The 15,300-nt window shown below is 38.4% G+C and overlaps 1 protein-coding gene across 1 annotated transcript in view; it reads right to left on the reverse strand.

The window, feature by feature from the left end:
* IL1RAPL1 (interleukin 1 receptor accessory protein like 1) overlaps positions 1-15,300 on the reverse strand; it is a 701,662-nt gene that overhangs the window by 217,401 nt on the left and 468,961 nt on the right. The window lies entirely within an intron of this gene.

Genomic DNA, 15,300 nt, shown 5'->3' on the forward strand with positions numbered 1-15,300 from the left:
TAGCTAAGATGTGCAGTGTTTGTGCCCTATACTTTATAAAGGAAGAAAAGAATCTGGATTTTCATGTTGGCAAAATACTGGCAACAATTCACATGCTTTCAGATTACAATGCAGATTGAATAAAAAAACATATATGAGGAGCATGTGCTTGCTGGACATAGCTTATTAGCCTCTGTAAACAATCTGCTATATTAGTGGTATTAACATCTTTTTCAAAGAATGTATATCTCACACATGTTTCCTTTATATAAAGCATAATGGGACAGATGAAAACCTTTTACATGATTAACTTATGCAATTCCTCTAATAAACATTGAAAATATACCAAGAGCTGGAATAATGTAGAAGATTTTAATAGAAGTCAATTTTAATAAGTAAACAAGATCAACAATATAATTTAACAGGATCACTTCTGTGGACTATCTGGAAGAATATGTTTTAGTAAGGCTCTAACTCACATTAGTATGTACTTCACTGAAAGCGTTATTTCATGTTTCTATTAATATCATTAGTGTTGTATTGCTACTTGTTATTTTTATTAATATCATGATTTATATGTTTAAAAGTTTCAGGGGAAGAAAATGAGAAAAAGCTCAGGCTCTGTTAGTGATTTCTATTGTCACTGATTTCTTATGGATTTGCTAAGCCAATACATCTGGATTTCAAGCCACTCAAAGTGGAAAAAAACATCAGAATCATCCAATTTGATATGTCCACGTGACTCATGAATAACAAAAGGGCAATTTTTTCAACCATTCTTGCCTATAATTAAATACAAGTAACTGTATTCAGTCAGTAGTTACCCAATCTGATACCAGCACAGAGGAACAAAGACAGAGTAGAACACAAAAGCTCCTCCTGTTTGGATGAATGTAAACAATTTTGCCCTTGCTTTCAAGGCACAGACCTTTCACAGTAATTAGGTTTAAATATAGTTCTCTTGTTTTTAAACAACAGATGGCTGCCATCTTGTGCACTTCCATTTTTACAGAAATATTTTATTGTTGGCTGAAAGGGATTTTCATTTGTTATTCTGTCCGCATGTCTCTTGGTTTCTACAAGAAACTGGTTAAGGGAAAAATAAGATCTCTAACATAAAGGGTGAGAATGTGGCAGCTCTCTACCTCAGAGTCTGCCTGTGATTAGAGTCAGGGTTAGGGAAGGAGCCAATGATAGAGGTCAGGTAATTTTTAGACTGGGTGAGAGCCTTAAGACTCAATTAGCAATAAAGTAAAGCAAGCATGACCAAAGCTGAGAAGGACTTTCGGGTTTTATTGTACCTGATCCTCAGTGAGTAATCAATCAGTATTTGTTGAATGAATAAATTATATTCAATAACATCTTGTCTGAGATCATAAATCTTTAGTTTTTCTAATGCAAGTCTTTGAAAGCAAGCATTTAAAGCTGTCTGCTCTAGCACCAGACATCCAGATATTATTAAGGAGCTTTACCGTGGCTGCTAAAAATGTTCATTTGGAAAAAGGTGAGTGTTTCGCCTCATAGAGACAAAGCCTGAGTCTCTTTTATTGGATGATTCATGTTAGGTCATTATCAACAACCAAGATTCTGAGGGTACCCCCAGATGATCAGAAAGAGAATATAAACCATCAAATAGTCTAAATTACTTTCTTCAAGCATCTTTTAACTATCATTTCTTCCCCAGGCCCCTCTCCTCAGTTGTAGGAAATTGCAAAAGTCCAGAGTATCAACTTATATTTCCAACTATGGAAATTTATAAAAAGAAGGCATCAAAGGAATACAAAAGTGAATAAGACAAATTACTTGATTTCATGGAATTTAAAATCTAGTTTGGAGAGATGATGAATGACACATTACAATATAAGCAGAGTGAAGCAAATGCTGGAGAGTGGGAGAGGCAGGCAAAAGTGATAGGAGTACAGGGAGGCAGGCAGGATTAATTGTGAGTATGGTGACCAGGAAATCAACAGGCTGGATGGAAGAACTGTGACTGGCAATTAGGGAGGATGGCCATCCTGGCATCTTTAAAGGCCCTGAGTGCCTGCTATTGTCTTAGGAAATAGCAAGGAGATGCACATGGCCAGAAGGTGAAGAAAGGGGCAGGAGATGAGAGGAGATCTAGATTCTTTCAAGAGACCATATACGGACTTCCTTGGTGGTTCAATTTTGAGGACGCCATGCTTCCACTGCAGGGGGCATGGGTTGGATCCCTGGTGGGGGAACCAAGATCTCACATGCCATGTGGCCAAATAAATACATAGTTTGAAAAAAAAACAAAACTGTCTTTATTAAAAAAAAAAAAAGAGAGAGAGAGACGATATAGAAATGACGCACTTACTCTGTAGGCAGGGCTATGTCATTCAGTAAGTTTGTGGTGAGGATGTCATGATCAAATATTTATAATACTTAATTCTGGTAGAAGTGAGAAATATCCAAATAAATTTGAGGAGGAAGTACAGGAGGAGGGATTGAGAGAGATCTGGAGATAGGAAAGGAAAGAATTGATCAAATGGATATGGTGATTAATAAGAGTAAAGAAGATGCTGGAGTGGCAAAGAAAGTAGGCTCCAAAATCACTCTAAGTCTTTGGCTTTGTAACCGGAAGGACGCTGACTTCATCACATCATTCAGGGAAGACCACAGAAAGAGTATGTCTTAGATTATATATATACATATATAAAACACAACATCCATTCCTCAGCTTAATACTTGCTATTCCCTCCATCAGGAACACTGTTCCCATCCCTCAACACACAATCTAACTTGTGCTCATCATTCAGGTCTCAACTAAAACATTTCATCCTCGGAGAAATCTTCCCTCAACACTGAGACAGTAATAGATGCCTTATCATAGGTTCTCATTTTCCGCTCTACTTCTTTTTAGCACTTAGGATACTTGCTTCTTTATTCTATGCCTGTTATCCCAGTAGACTGAAAGCTCGAGGCAGGTCTTGTTCATCAGTGAATGCCCTTCACTGAGGACACAGTATTCATATAAACTTGTTCAGTAAGTATTAAGTAAGTTAACAAATACCTGATGAGTTTCTTTGTCAATGGGGTTAGCAATGACAGATGACCTGTCTGTGTCTCCCTTTTGCTTCTCACAGGGTAACTATTTCCCAAGCACATCACACAAAAGCACACCATTTCTCCCAACTTCTTTTCCCTCTTTGCTTGTCTAATCATCACAGGAGATTTCTCTCTCTCTTAGCTCTTTAACTCACTTGTAACCTTCCGAACAACCCTGATGATGAATAAGTGTAGGAGTAATGAAAGTAACAACTAGGAAATGGAAAGTGAATTAGGATAGAATGACTCTCTCAAGCTCAAGGCCTTTGAAAATGCCCTAATTCTCTGTTTACAATTTCTACCAAAGACTTCATCTGCCTCCTGTCCTCCCCTAATTCCATCTGCTCTCCTTAAGCATCATGCTCAAAGTACAAAATAAAAATCCTACTCAGTGATTTTGTTTAGGTTTCAATTACCCTCATTTTATGGCACTCTTTTTATTCTTTCCTTTTTTTCTAGTTCATTCATTTCACTTAAATTTTTTTAATTTTATAGTGGTAAGTACATTTAATATGAGATCTACTCTGTGTACAATATTGTTGACTATAGGTACAATGTTGTACAGCATATCTAGAGAACTCATTCATCTTGCTTAACTGAAAATTTATGTCCTCTGATTAGAGACTACCCATTTTCTCCTCCCTTCAGTCCCTGACAACCAGCATTCCACTCTTTTTTCTTTTTTTTTTTAAACGAAAGGAATTTATTTTCTCATAGTTCTAGAGACTGGAAGCCCAACATCAAGGTGCCTTCAGGGTTAGTTTCTGGAGAGAAGCCAGAAGATACAGTTTAAAAACACACTGAAGTGGAGCTACTTGGTGTGAAGTCAAGCTGTTGACAGATCCCCACCATAGCATCCATGTTTTCCCAACACAAGCACCTCACTAATGCCTGGTGAAGAAGTTTGAACTACGTTATTTCTACACGGACACATCTCTAGTTCAAAATTTCTGAAACCAAAATGTACAACAATTCTTTGTATAGTAGATTTGCAAAGTGGTGGATTAAAAAGAATCTTTTAATTTTGTATTGGAGTACAGCCAATTAACAATGTTGTGAGAGTTCAGGTGAACAGTGAAGGAGCTCGGCCATACATACATATACGTGTATCCATTCTCCCCCTAAACTCCCCTCCCATCCAGGCTTTCACATAACATTGAGCAGTTTCCTGTGCTACACCGTAGGTCCTTGTTGGTTATCCATTTTAAATATAGCAGTGTGTTTATATATAAAGAATTATATCCACTAAAACCTTATAAATTAGGATTTTAACTAGATGGAGAGAAAAATAAGCAGTTACTACCTTAGCATGATACTCACGTAGATTTTTAAATTCTTATTATTGCTTTAACGTTGTTTCCTAAAGGGACTTATTCAAGTCTCTCACTACTGCTCACTGTTCTCCCCAGCTTTCTGAGATATAATTGACATATTATTGTATGAGTTTAAGGTGTATAGACTGTTGATCTGACATACTCACATACTGCAATATGTTTTAATCACTTCTTTGCCCCACACTTTCCTTTGAGATACTGTATATGTTCCTACTTCTGATATTGTTGTGAACCTAAGGACAAATGGAAGATTTCCATTGATAATAAAATGCCTGATATGCACAGATTGGTCCTGCAAGAACAGTTATTTCTTAGAACAAAACACCTTCACAAAGTCCTCCATTTTCTTTTTCTAAAAAGGAATACTTTAGAAGTTATTTACCTGACTAAGCCATTCTTCTTTGGTAACAAAGAAAGGGATAAGGGAAGTAGCAAGAAGGACAGGAAGGAAGGAGGGAAGGAGGAGGAGAGCAAGAGATGGAGAGAGTACTGAAGGGTGTCTATAAGTTGTGGCTTCTCATACCTGAATACTTATCACTACCCTGCTGTTACAAGTACCATCTACATATACGTGTGTGCTGTGCGTATAGAGTTCCATACATATGTACATAATGTTGTAGTTCATAAAGCACAAAATTAGGAGACCACAAATGTACATCATTGTAAACATCATCTACAAGGCTTTATTGTTTTAGGTCAGGTCTTGCATGCATTTTTTTGTTTTACTTTTTAAATTAAAGTATTTATTTGGCATCATAGAGGTCTTAGTTGTGGCACACAGGATCTTTAGTTGTGACCTGTGGTATCAAGTTCCCTGACCAGAGATTGAACCCCAGTAGTTTGGAGTCTTTTTTTTTTTTTTTTTTGGAGTCTTAACCATTGGACTGCCAGGGAAGTCCCTGTAGGTATATTTTTAATCATGTTCTTTGTCCAGGCCCTAGCATAGCAAGATACACATATGTGTACATGTGCATGTGTGCATGCAGACACACACACACACACACACACACACACACACACATCCCAAAGCATTTACTAACCCAGATGAACTCTAAAGATGCTTATTAGCCTATATCCTATCTAAAGATTAGTCCACACCCAAGTCAGGGCTGTACTGTTATGTTGCTACAGCCAGAAACTCTGAAAAAGTACTGATGTCCAAGGTGATGACAAAGATGAATTCAATGAGAGACAATTTAATAAGAATACATATGAATTGAGCTGCACTGGTACAAAAATAATAAATTTAAATTTAACTCTTCCTTATGTAGTTGGATTCCTAATTAAGTTATAAGCTTTAATTTCTAAATCTAAATGCAATTATGCTAAAGGTAGTACACAGGGACAGATAAAAAATCCTCACTATATAAACTCAAAGGCAAATGTCTGAGCTATGGAAACCTGTGCGTGCAGAGAGAGAAGCAATGGTAGTTCAATACATCCAGTTCTTGAATAAGTAATGGAAACTCATTCCACTGCTGGAAATTAGCAGAAAAAAGTAGTGAGGACAAGGTTAAAAAGTTTTTATCCTCAATGCCATCTCTAGCTGCATGTAGACAAGCAACAATTACTTAGGGACAAACATTGGGAATGAAACTCTTTGCCTTACTAGCCTTAGAATATTCCGTCACAATTTCAGTCAAGTTGTGTGGTAAGAGCTCATTGTATATTTACTTGTATTTGCCTCCACCCACTAGCATAACTTCAAATTCTCACATTTTGAGCAGACAAAAAAGTTTTCCCCTTGTAGTATTATCAACTCTCTCTTCCATGTGATTTAACAGCAACAAAACACTGGAAATGACACTGAATAGGTAGCAAGGGGTAAAGCTTGATTATAGTATCATTGCAGGATCCTTCAGAGAAGGCAATGGCACCCCACTCCAGTACTCTTGCCTGGAAAATCCCATGGACGGAGGACCCTTGTAGGCGGCAGTCCATGGGGTCGCTAAGAGTTGGGCACGATTGAGCAACTTCACTTTCACTTTTCACTTTCATGCATTGGAGAAGGAAATGGCAACCCACTCCAGTGTTCTTGCCTGGAGAATCCCAGGGACGGGGGAGCCTGGTGGGCTGCTGTCTATGGGGTCGCACAGAGTTGGACACGACTGAAGCGACTTAGCAGCAGCCGCAGCAGCAGGATCCTTTAAAGGAATTCTTGAGGAGATGATAATAAGAATGATCCACAGGAATTTCTGACAAATGGAGAAGAGCACAGTAAGTCCCTCTACATGCGAATGAGTTCTGTTCCAGGAGTGCATTCACAAGTCCAGTTCGTTTGTAAGTCCGACAAAGTTAGCCTAGGTATCCAACTAACACAACTGGCTATATAGTACTGTACTATCATAGGTTTATAAAACTTTTCATGCACAAATAATACATTGAAAAACAAACACAAAAAATGAAGAAGAGTTTTTGATCTTGCAGTATAGCACCTTAAAAAGCACAGTAGTACTGTGCTGCACAACAGCTGTGTCTCTTTTTGCCTCACTCCACTCTCTCAATTACTTTCACTTTTCTTTCCATCGTTACCACTTGGTGCTTCTTAGCAGCACCAGCTACATCACTGCTGCCTTTACACTTGCTTCTAGACATACTGGACTTGAAATAAAGATGCTGTACTACTGTACTCTATACACTACTGTGCAGTCAAGTACACGAAAGCACAACCACTTGCAGAGGATGCATTCACGTGGCAATGTACACCAGACACATGAACTAACATGTGATAGGAGATATGAATGCAAGTTCACATCTTTATGTGAACCCTCCCAACTTGAAGGTTTGTATGTGTAGGAGACTTACTGTACTGCCATCTCTCTATAACAGTTTTGGGAATGAAAGTGGAAGGTGCCTACTTATCAAGGACTAAAGCAAGAGGATAGTTTTGGATAGTGTTAGTTGCTCAGTCATGTCCAACTCTTTGTGACCCCATGGACTGTAGCCCACCAGGCACCTCTGTCCATGGGATTGCCTAGGCAAGAATACTGGAGTGAGTTGCCATTTCCTTCTCCAGGGGAATCTTCCTGACCCAGGGATTGAAACTGGGTCTCCTGTATTGCAGACAGATTCTTTACCGTCTGAGCCACCAGGGAAGCCCAAAGCAAGAGGAGAAGAAACTAATCAGCACTTAGTTCACTGTTAACCCCCTTCCCCGCCTCCAATAGACCATAGTAATTAACTCCTACCCACTCTATTGAACAAAAACATGTAAAATCTAAACTTGAAGTGAAATAAACAAGCCAGTACTGCTGGAATTTAGCATAAAGCCCAGTCATGAAGTTGAGTGGTTTCTTTGACACTGACTCTGATCACAGACCTCAGAACTTCAAATAAAAGATTAGAAGAAGGACATTTAGAGAACATCAGCATCCTTCACAAAGCTTGGTGCACACACAAACACATACACATAAGTATAGATGTACACACAAAGAACACTCATAAATGGTTCTTAAGGGTAATACAGTCATTAATATATGATATAAATATATACTCCCTTTATGGATGAATAGATACTGTCTGAGAAGATTCTGTCACCTCATAACTATCTCATTATAATAACTATACAATTCCACTGACAATGAATTAACTTCACATTTTAGAAGGCAAGGGTGAAATTCCTCTTCAAGGGTGGGAAAAAGCACTACTTCAATGTGGTCTAAGTCAGAAATATTGTGTTGCATTTTTTCTCTTAAAACTGGAGCTGAAATTGATGGGAAAAGCAAATGGATAACCAGCACAGGTTAAAATCATTTGCTCTGTACTATTTACTCAAGCCATTACGGTTTCTTATGATTTCCCAAACAGTGATCCTAAGCTATTGAAGAGCAAGTAAGAAAACAGACATTTGTTTCATTTTTTTTTCTTACACTTTCCTTTCTGTAATGGGAATTCAAACAACAGAGAAGCCCTACCAAATATATTATCTACTGCAAAGCCTTGACTGATTTCATGTGCAGATATACTATCAATGACAGGGTTTAAACCTCAAAGCATGGAAGAATTACTTTTTCCTCCCTTTCATTTAGAGAAAACTCATGCAGTGCAACCTTCTTTATCTGAAATGGTATAACAACACTTTCTTTTGAAAAACATGGAACATTGTTGGAAGGAAATGGAGTGACCCCAAAACTATGATCTATGATACACAGTCATGCTCATCAAAGGTGGACATATATTTTTTGGACACAATTTTGTCTCTGAGAATTCACACACTCTCCTGCTTCAGATATTTTAACTTGGAGGTGACACTCATAGTAGCATAAAATCTGTACTATATAAGGTCAGCATTCTTTTTCAGGGAAAAGACATGTCAGGCACACACAATAACAGTCTGGAGAATAGTCTCAGGAAACAATCATTTGTTTGAACTATGAATATTGAAGTGGAATTACCATTTCTGTGGATGAGATGGTTGGATGGCATCTCCGACTCAATGGACATGAGTTTGAGCAAACTCAGAGATGGTGAAGGACAGGGAAGCCTGGCGTGCTGCAGTCCATGGGGTCACAAAGAGTCGGACGTGACTGAGTGACTGAACAACAACAACAACAACGAGAGTCCTCCATCATGCTTTCATTCTGTGGAAATTCTCACTGAATTGTACTCTCTCACAAAACAAGATATGTCAACAGTTTGTTAGTGGATGGACATGCCCTTCAGATATCCAGAGTAGATCTGCAAATCTGAATCAGAAAGTTAGATATTGGAGACACATACTTACTTAACTTTGCATACAAAATGCTATAGTGTGTGAAGTTGCCGAGTATTACACAAAACACATTTAAAGTTCCTAATAAGATAATGGCGGTAATAGGTACCATTTAGCAAGATAGAGCAGTAGTTAAAAAGTACACACTCTCAGGACTTCCCTGGTGTTCCAGTGGTGACGACTCTGCCTTGCAATGCAGAGGACACAGGTTCAATTCCTGGTTGGGGAACCAAGACCCCACATGTTGCAGAGCAACTAAGGCCGAGTGCTGCAACCAGAGAGCCTGCATGTAGCAATGAAGATCCCACATGCCACAACTAAGACCCAATGCAGCCAAGTAAAATAATTTAATTCACTAATTAAAAAAAAATGTATATGCTCTCTAGCCAGCCTGTCTAGATCTGAATTCTAGCTCTGTACTGCTAGCTCTGATACTTACTCTTTTTTGTTTTATTGGAGGATAATTGCTTTACAATACCGTGTTAGTTTCTGCTGTGCAACATGAATCAGCTATAAGTATACATAGATCCCCTCCTTCTTGAGCCTCCTTCCCAACCTCCCCCATCCCACCCCTCTAGGTCATCACAGAGCACTGAGCTGAGCTCCATGTGCTATACAGCAGCTTCCCACTAGCCATCTGTTTTACACAAAGTGCTTATGGAGAAGGAAATGGTGATCCACTCCAGTATTCTTGCCGAGGGAATCCCGTGGACAGAGGAGCCTGGTGGGCTGCTGTCCATAGGGTCGCACAGAGTCGGACACGACTGAAGCGACTTAGCATGCATGCATGCATTGAACAAGGAAATGGCAACCCACTCCAGTGTTGTTGCCTGGAGAATCCCAGGGATGGAGGAGCCTGGTGGGCTGCCGTCTATGGGGTCGCACAGAGTCGGACAGGACTGAAGTGACAGCAGCAGCAGGGGCACTTACTCCTTTTGAGCTTTCGTGTCCTCATCTGCACAATATGGAGAGCAGTAGCACCTACCTCCCAGGCTTATATTAATCATGTAAAGAACGTACAATAGTGTCTGCATACAGCGAGCATTCAATACAAGTCACGTCCTACCAGTTTCATACTTGACAAACTGCCTCTTATCAGGTTTCCTTACTGGTATGCACTTTAGCTTTCTCATGATACCATTTGCTCCTCACACTGAAAAATAAATTGTAAGGAAGAATTTTCTTTTCTTTTGATATGGGAATGGAAGAAGATAGAAAGGGAGGTGTACCGAATTTCAGCTTCCACCTCAGTACTGGACCCAAATCTATTTGGCTTCATGTTGGGCTTTGGAAGGCTAAATGGCCACATGCCTCCAATTTTATTTCTGTAATCCCTCAGCCTGTGCTTCCCCTGTGATTGTGTTGCTGCCATCCAGCATGATAATGTCAGGCACATAAACAGGCATGTTATTAGGTTTTATTGTTAAATACTGAATATCTACTTTCAAAGATAGCCAAATATCTCAGATGTAACCTGAAGTGAAAATCTCTTTATATGCTTTGTGTGTTTCCATTTTTATCAGTCAGTTGAAATATAGAGGCATACTTACTGGGAAAGTAAAATGTGTAACCACTTAGAAAAACAGTTTTGCAGTTTCTCAAAAACAGGACTCAGCAATTCCACTCACAGTATATAACCAAGAAAATGGAGACCACAGGGCCACACAAAAATGTATACATGAATGTTCATGGCAGCATTATTCATAGTAGCCAAAAGGAAGAAAAAAGCTAAATCTCTATCAGCGAGATCAAGAAAATGTGGAATAGCCACACAAAGGAATATCGTTCAGCAACAGAAAGGAGTAAATTACTGACACAGGCTGCCACATGTATGGAAGAACCCTGGAGACATTATCTTTAAAAAAAAAAAAAAGAGGCCAAACACAAAAGGTCACATACTGTAGGATTCTACTGATATGAAATATCCAGAGTGGCAAAGTCACAGATACTGAAAGCAGATTGCAGGTTGCAAGGGGCTGGGGGATGAGGGATTGGGGAGTGACTGGTAAGGGACATGGGTTCTTTCCAGCGTGTTGGCAGACAGATTGCAAGGAGGCTGTATTGGATTCCATATTAAACAGATGATGGGCACCTGAGTAGCAGTCGTTCTGTGACCTGTCTATAAACAGAAACATCTTCCACTAAAATTCACAGTAACACTGAATTCACAAGAGAAATGTATATGAGAGCTTGTTTGTGTTGTCTTTCACATTAACTAATATTTCTAAAGCCCTCATAGCAGTGCCTCGAGCATGCTAAATAATACAAATAAAAAGAACAGACTCTTAAAGTTTAGAAGATGAGGGAAAATGAAATATAATATAACTTTTACTTGTAATATAAAATTAACATTCACCACTAGAAAATACAATCACTAAGCAAAAGTCAGCAGTCATAGGAAGACAGAGCATTTTCCGTACTCTACATATGATTGATTGAAACTGATCTCCAGTTTTGTTATTGAACTCCAGTAAAACACTAGAGGGGGGGATGATTTGGGAGAATGGCATTAAAACATGTATACTATCATATAAGAAATGAATCGCCAGTCCAGGTTCGATGCAGGATACAGGAAGCTTGGGGCTGGTGCACTGGGATGACCCAGAGGGATGATATGGGGAGGGAGGGGGGAGGGGGGTTCAGGATGGGGAACACGTGTACACCCATGGTGGATGCATGTTGATGTATGGCAAAACCAATACAATATTGTAAAGTAAATAATAATAATAATAATGATAAAAATAAAAAAAATTAAAAAAAAAAAAAAAAACACTAGGCACACACAATGGCCTGGCCAGCTCTGCACATGGGTTGGTGTATCTCAGTGATCGTCGATGTCAAGTGTGCAATCCTTCAGTCAATCGATACTAAATGGGAACTAGAAAGTGGAGGGCATTGGACTAACACTGTAGCCCTGAGCTATGCACTGAGTGCTAAAGAGAAAACTGGGCTCATTGTACATTCATTTCTGTTTGAAAAGGCCAAATAAAAAGCGTTTCTCTGAGCAGTTTTAGTTTATATTCAGCGATTTTCTTGCAGCTTAAAATGCGTTTGAGAAAGCTTATTAATCAGAAGATTTATGAAGTTAGAATCACTGAATCTAAAATAGTTTTTCATCCCTAGGTTATTGAATTCCAAAAGAAGATCCATCATAACACTTGTCATAATAATATAAAGAATCAGTATAATTTTTAAAGAGTTAGAGTTAAACATTTTATACTATTTGCCTGGGGTCAGGAAGTAGAAAATCAAAATTTTTTTAAATAGTGAATAAAGCTTGGAAGTCTTGATAAATATAATAGAGGAAATTTTTTTTAATTTAGAATTCTTAAATAGTAAACTTAGCAGAGAGATTTGTCACATTTGTAATGATCTAATTCAATATGAAGCACTGTGCAAAGATATGTTTTAAAAGCAGCCTTATTTGCCTCAATTTTCTTCTTAATTACTTTAGCATAGTGCAACAGTTTAAAAGATCAGACACCAGAAGTTTGTGGCACAGTTTTGATCAATGAATAATTTTCATATTTATGAGCCATCATTACCTTATTTTCCTTGAAATCACATGCACTGTTTTGTAAATGATTATTACTAGAGCCAACATTAACTCTTGCCCACTTTGCACAATTGGTATTGCATTATAAAAATCAATAATTTTATACATTTCAGACAATATAGACATTTCCTATACCATTCAGTTAGCAATTAATGCTAAACTGCCTCATAACATATACTGTATCTTTACTTTAAACCTTATTCAATTGTTATATTGATTTCCCCCATGTTTCCTTTTCCTTTCAGCATTTAGACTATAATTTCCTTGGCAATAATAGTAACAATACTTTTCTTCATATTAAGATATTTTAATCAATAGCATCAAGATAAGAGAGTAGCTTGCCACACACAAATTGAAACATCTTCCAGATGAGTGAAGGGAAACATCTTGCCAGGTTAAAAGAACAAAGGATTTGACAATGGAGGAACCAAGGTTGTGGAGGAACCAAAGTTAAGGAGGGTTGACTATGTTACAGCAGGATTTCAGACTTCACAGAGGGCCAGTGCCCCTAACGTCCCTGTTGTTCAAGGGTTAACAGCATTTAGAAGTAAAGTATCAAATGACATATCAAAGTTAACTCTAAAATGGCTCCAGAGAAATTATATAAGTATTAATAATTTTTACATTTTATACATATGTATATATATATACACACACATATATACATTTATACATATACACACATGTATATATATAGGGGTTTCCTTGGTGGCTCAGTGGTAAAGAATCTGCCTGCCAATGCAGGAGATGTAAGTTTGATCCCTGTGTCAGGAAGATGCCCTAGAGAAGGAAATGGCAACATACTCCAGTATTCTTGCCTGGGACATATCATGGACAGAGGAACCTGGTGGCCATAGTCTATGGGGTTGCAAAGAGTAAGACATAACTGAGCACATATATATATATATATATATAGAAAGAGACAGACAGACAGATACAAACAGGTTTCAAATGTTAGCAATTGATTCTGGGTGAATGGTATATGGTTGTTCATTGTTTTAGTCTTGCAATTTTTGCAGGTTTGAAACTTTTCAAAAAAAAATCTCTGGACAAATGGGGATCGTTCAATATGCCTGCAATAAGCAAAATAAACTCATATTGATTATAGCTACTCTTATGCAAAGTATCATAGGAAGACAATGTGTGTCTGATTTTAAACAGCCGTATCTCAATGACAAGGTATATGCTAAGCCCATTCACAAGGATGTCTTTGAATACCACTAAGCACAAAAACATTATGCTGAGCCTAAGCAATTTTCAGAATACTTCTATATTAGCCAAATGGGTATTAAACGTGTAATTAAAAATGTATGATTATTATTACTTTGCATTCAAGTTTACTGTTGCTGTACTGAATATTTTAATAACTTCTTTCCCACAAATAGCGTGTGGAATGTTACTGCAGGCAAATTCATTTTAATTAGTCATGTTATAAATTATACCAGTGGCAATGTCCTGGCAGTCTAAGAGCTGAGAGAATACAGCCTCTACATTCACATGTAAAGAACCAGGGATGACAACTGAGGAGCCACTGATTAAAAAAAAAAAAAAAAAAGCAGAGAACCACTGCCATTAACTTCAACCTAAAGCAATTGAGAGCTGAGTTGTACCTGTTTGAAAAAAAAGGAAAACCTCTTTGAAGCCCAAGAATAAAATGCCTTCTTTCACTTGCCTGTTTTGTTCCACTTGAGAATAAAGCCTATAATGAATGGACCACATAACCCACTGTACGAAACAAAGGAAATGCAAAGGATGATTTTTTTTTTCACTTTGCTGTCATTTCAGTGAGTAGAGGGTTCATTCATTGTAATAGCAATTTTAATTAGTTTCCAGCTGATACTCTTGTCCTTGTTGAGTATCTTGTCCTCTAGCAGGCTGGTGAGCTCTGTTCACAGCCATGAGCTGACTTGGCTAGGGAGAACGAATCCACTTCTTGATGCACAAAGACTGTAAAACGGACTCCCTTACTGTGACAGGCTTCTGAATGATTAAAAAGTATGTTCCTACCATTGGGGGCAGCCCAGAAGAGGGGCCTACTTGCCAACACACATGGCATTTTTTTCCCCTATTTTAATACTACAGCTAAATGTGCAAACACCATATGAGTTGGACAAAGGAAATGCTTTTTTTTAAACCAGGCAAAATTATTAAAGGAAAAAAAGAAGTATCAACGTTAAATCCTCTGCCTTATTGATCCTTAAAAAGGACTCACTATCAATAATTCAAACTAAGAAAGATGGCATCTCATCAGAGTCATGTGAGCCAGTGCAAGGGTTCATCTCGCTTAAAACCACTAGGGTGCCCATCGTTGTTGTTGTTTAGTCGCTCAGTCCTGCCTGACTCTTTGCGACCCCGTGGACTGTAGCCCGCCAGGCTCCTCTGTCCATGCGATTTCCCAGGCAAGAATACTGGAGTGGGTTGCCATTCCATTCTCCAGGGCATCTTCCTGACCCAGGGATTGACTCCAGGTCTCCTGCATTGCAGGCAGGTTCTTTACCAGTGAGCCACCAGGGAAGGCCTGAGTGCCCACTACTCAAAGGCAAAGAGAAAAAGCAATTGTCTCTATATACAATTCTTTCTCATAGCTACACCTATACCTTGTCTTCTCCACATATAAAAATGCAAGCAACACTTGAAGACATGAAGCCCTC

Source organism: Bos indicus, chromosome X (assembly GCF_029378745.1).
Source record: "Bos indicus isolate NIAB-ARS_2022 breed Sahiwal x Tharparkar chromosome X, NIAB-ARS_B.indTharparkar_mat_pri_1.0, whole genome shotgun sequence".
In the NCBI taxonomy this organism is placed as follows: Eukaryota; Metazoa; Chordata; class Mammalia; order Artiodactyla; family Bovidae; genus Bos; species Bos indicus.